This window comes from Rattus norvegicus, chromosome 8 (assembly GCF_036323735.1).
Source record: "Rattus norvegicus strain BN/NHsdMcwi chromosome 8, GRCr8, whole genome shotgun sequence".
Taxonomy (NCBI): Eukaryota; Metazoa; Chordata; class Mammalia; order Rodentia; family Muridae; genus Rattus; species Rattus norvegicus.
The window spans coordinates 9,476,668-9,481,630 of record NC_086026.1 but is presented as its reverse complement, the minus strand read 5'-3'; the positions used below and the strand labels follow the sequence as shown (position 1 = coordinate 9,481,630).

At 39.2% G+C, this 4,963-nt stretch overlaps 1 pseudogene; it reads right to left on the bottom strand.

The window, feature by feature from the left end:
• Positions 1 to 964: 964 nt before the first annotated feature.
• St13-ps8 (ST13, Hsp70 interacting protein, pseudogene 8) lies at positions 965 to 2,084 on the bottom strand (annotated as a pseudogene).
• Positions 2,085 to 4,963: the final 2,879 nt, after the last annotated feature.

Genomic DNA, 4,963 nt, shown 5'->3' with positions numbered 1-4,963 from the left:
TTTGTGATTTTGATGTTTCATTTATCATATAACAGGAACAATTTCTTTTCTGGTCTAATCTACTTGGCGTTTTGTAGGCTTCTTTTATGTTGATGGGCATGTCTTTCTTTAGGTTAGGGAAGTTTTTTTCTTTAATTTTTTTTGAAGATATCTACTGGCCCTTTACATTGGGAATCTTTGCTCTCTTTTGTACCTATTATCCATAGGTTTGGTCTTCTCTTTGTGTTCTGGATTTCCTGGATGTTTTGGGTTAGGAGCCTTTTACATTTTACATTTTCTTTGACTGTTGTGTCAATGTTTAAGTGGTATATCATCTGTTTCTGAGATTCTCTCTTCTATCTCTTGTATTCTGTTGGTGTTGCTTGCATCTATTACTCCTGATCTCTTTCTTAGGTTTTCTATTTCCAGGATTGTCTCCCTCTGTGATTTCTTTACTATTTCAATTTCTAATTTTAGATCCTGGATGCTGTTTGTTCAATTATTTTTAACTGTGTGCATGCATTTTCCTGTTATTCCTTAAGGGATTTTTGTGTTTACACTTCAAGGTCTTTTACCTGTTTGCCCGTGTTGTCCTGTATTTCTTTTTTTCCCCAACTCTATCAACTTAAATGTGTTTTATTTCCTTTCCACTAACAAATCTTTATTGCATTCATGAAAGCAGTAAATCATCCACATTCACCTTTCTTGTCCAGTAATTCAAAAGGAAAAACCCAAAAAGTTTAGTAAAGAAAGAAGTTTAGTAAAGTTTATGAATTGACATCCCTAAATTTTAAAAATATATGTTTAAGGTTGAAAAATGTTTTAAGTTTGTAATTCCTAGTAGGAAAATATTATGTAAATGAACACTCTAATGACAAACCAGTGTAAAATGCAGAAGGTAGGGATTATCTTTAAAGTGCCCCAGCTCTCTCTCTGGGTGAGATCAGAGGTACACTGGCTTGTATTATTGCAACATCTAGTAAGTGAGCTAAGCTGTTCTTCATTCAGCAAGGGCTTTGACATTTTGATTGACCTGAAAACTTGGCTGACAATTTACTGATGAGATTCATAACTTTTGGGTTGCTCTGATATTTTGACATATTTGGTGGGTTCTGGGCTACATCCTGAAAATTCACCATGTTTTCTGGATCCTTCCTGGCTGTAAGAACCTCTGGATCATTGAGAATTTCATTGAGTCCAGGCATTCCTGCCATTCCTGGCATGGCCATTCCCATGGTAGGCATTCCTCCAGGAAAATTACCAGGCATTACCCAAGGAAAATCAACTGGAAAAGAGCCATACTGAAGTTCAAATTGTCTTCTGGCTTCTTCTTCTTCCCTTTGGGTTCTTTCATGCTCTTCTCGAGCCTTCTTCACATTTTCTATTCATTCTTTTATCTCTTGCTCTTCATGTTTTCGCTCATACTTTCTCTGATGTTCAGCAATTCTTTGAGCCCCTGATTGGACTTCTTTCAGCATTGCACTGGCATCCTTGTCATAATACATTTTTACAGGCAAGGGCAAGATAGTGAGCTCCTTCACCCAGTGACCCAGGAGTCAGTGTGCTTTCCCTCGCCATTTGTATGGCTGAGCTGAATCAGAGTTTATTACAATAGCTCTGTCATAGTCTCAGATGGCAGCTTTTGGCTTCTGTCATTTGATGAAGACAAATTGCATACAGAGTGGCCAATCGAGTGTTTAGCTCGATGCCGTCTGTGAACAAGTCAATGGCTTTCTGGAGCTCACCATCATTAAGAGCATCGATGACAGCACCGTCTTTTCATTTGCTTCGTTTATCATCCCCTCAGTTATTTGTGCATTTTCATCTCCCATTTCCTGAGGGTCATCAGTGTCTAGTTCAATTACAACTTCATTGTCAATTTCTAGATTGTTCTCCTCACTGATGGCTACTCTGTCTTTGTTTTCCTCTGTTCTGTTGTCTCTTTTTTCTTCCAACTGAGCTTTATGAGTAGCAGGTGGTACTTTACCCCACTTGCTCTCTACTCACTCCCTCAGGAAGCACATTTCCTTGGTGTGTAGAATGCTCAGGTCCCACTTGCACATCTTCATGAAGGCCTGAAGCTTGCTTACTTTGCAGGGATCCATAGTGAGGAGGCTAGAAGCTTCAGGTAGTGGGCGACTCTGGAGTCCCAGTGCCAGGCCCTGGAGTGGCTCAATGTAGAAGGGGGTGTCTACCCCTGTATTACTTTAAGGAGTTATTTAAAACCTTTTAAAAGTCCTCAGTCATCATCATGAGATATGATTTTTATATCAGAATATTGCTTTTCCAGTTTGTTGTGGTATCCAGGACTTCTTGTAGTGGGAGAACTGGGTTCTGGTGATTCCAAGTAGCCTTTGTTTCTGTTGTATATGGTCTTGTGCTTGCCTCTTGCCATCTGTTTATCTCTGGTGTTAGCTGTTCTTGCTGTCTCTTTGGCCTCTCCCTCCTGTAAGCCTCTCAGCCTGTGATCTTCAGTGTGTCAGGAGTCCTGGGAGACCAGTTCTCTTTGGTTGGAATTTGGTTGTGGAGAGCTGTGTCACAGGGTTAGCTCTGAGGCACTGATGGAAACCTGAAAGATTATGTCCCCAGGTGCTCCGCAGTTCCTCTTCCCAGTAGTCTCCTGACAGGTCCCTCTTTGGCCAGTTTTTGGAACAAAAGTGTTGGTCTCACCTGTGAACATAGGAATGACAGCACTACTGGGAAACCAATTACCAATCTTATTTCTATGTACATAATCCAGTGTCAGGATAGTAACTGCAGCTTCAAATCTAGGCCTTGATAGTTTTCCCTTGAAAATGGTGTGTGGTTTAGAACCTCAATGATAGTCCTACCATTATTTAAATTCTCTATTCTTAGGCCTCTGAGACAATAGTGAGTAATTGTTACGCCAAGAGTTAACATTTCAAAGGTGTCCTCAAATACACATTTATTGGGCTTCAGAGACTAATTAATTATAGAGTAAAATCATGTCCCAGCTTCATATTCACATATCATTTCATTTTGGTGAGTGCCTTTTCTTTCAAATAAATCTTTAGTTATCTTCCTCTAGGGAACAATAAGTGAATCTCTTGATTCATTTTTCCTCTGGTGGTAACATTCTGTCCTTCAGAAGGAAAGCATGGATGGCAATGATAGCAAAGCAAATAGATGATGGAGAAAATATTCTGAATTCCCAGTCAGGAGATCTCAAGTTCAGATATCCTGGCCAATTTATTTACTCAGAAAGAGTCACAGTTCCTTCTTTTCTAAAGCAAAACTAATTGTAATATACATACTGTTGACACTGTGAGGGATAACAGAGCCAATAACTGTGATCCTATCTTGGCAATACTGTACATTGAGTTTCTGCTAAGGAAGTTCATTGTTGCTACAGAAAAAAGTTAGGAGTTAGTACAGTTTAAAAGTGAAGCATATGGGTTGGGGATTTAGCTCACTGGTAGAGCGCTTGCCTAGCAAATGCAAGGCCCTGGGTTCGGTCCCCAGCTCCGGAAAAAGAAAAGAAAAAGAAAAAAAAAAGTGAAGCTTCAAGTCTTCAATAGCTTGCTTTGTCATACTAAAATAGTAGTAACAGACCAGGGGTTCTCTCTCTCTCTCTCTCTCTCTCTCTCTCTCTCTCTCTGTGTGCGTGTGTGTGTGTGTGTGTGTGTGTGTGTGTGTGTGTGCATGTACATGCATAGTTTAGAGGTCTATACCAGGCATTTCTGTCTTTAATACTCCACCTTATTCCTAGATGCAGGGTCTCTTATAGAGCCTAGAACTCACCAGATGAGGAACAGTAGCTGATTGGGGCTGGAGAGGTGGATCACTGGTTAAGCATGCTTGTTCTAAACTATTCTAATCTTGTAGAAGACCAGGGTTCAGTTTCTAACCTCCCACACTGGTCAGCTCACAACTTCCTGGAACTCTAGCTCCAGTGACCTTTTTGCAGCCTTCCCTACACACACACACACACACACACACACACACACACACACACACACACACCACTTAAAAATTAACACACAAAAAAAATTCTAGCTGATCAGCAAACCCCAGGGATCTTCCTCACTCTTTATTTGCAGACTTAGAATTTTACACCTCTACTGGTGCTTGAACTTATATCCTCATGCTTGCATGGCAAATACTTTGCTGAATGAGACATCTCTCCTGCCAGATAAGTTGATTTTTAAAATCATATTTTTTTCTGTTAGCTAAAAGTCATAACTGATTAATAGCTTTTTCTATACTGCTAGAAAACTCTATGTTCACATTTATACTTCTGAGTATTCAAAATCACACTGTGGTTTCTCCAGCCTCTTGAAGTAGCACAGGTACAATTGTAGGTCATTATGTCAAGAAGATAAACCATACACAAGAATGAAAAATAGCACATAATCTCATGCATATGTGGAAACCTTTACATTATTGATATCAATAAAAATGGATACTAAGAACAAAATATCGTACCAGCATTTAGGGGCAGAATGAGGGGTGCAGAGTAGGAAATGGTTTATTGCCAGGTGCTAAGGTACAATTAGATGGGAGAAAGTCTGAATCCCATATATCATCATGAAAGGTCTCAAAAAGGAAAAGAAGTTGTTCAAAGTCAATGTGCTGGTTCAAGTTCATATTTGTAGACTGAATTGGTTTAATCATGCGAAGATTGCCTCCTGGAGTACAAGTTATCTTACATCAAGTTAGAACCTGGAATCCTCATACAGAAAAAACATTCTTTAAAAATTCATCATTCTAGTGTATGTTGCTGTAAAGATTTTCTTTCATGAACCCAGATGAATGGATACAGAAAATGTGGTACATCTCCATAATGGAATATTACTCAGCTATCAAAAACAATGACTCTATGAAATTCATACGAAAATGGATGGAACTGGAAAATATCATCCTGATATAACCCAATCACAGAAAAACACACATGGTATGGACTCATTGACAAGTGGCTATTAGCCCAAATGCTTGAATTACCCTAGATGCAGAGAACACATGA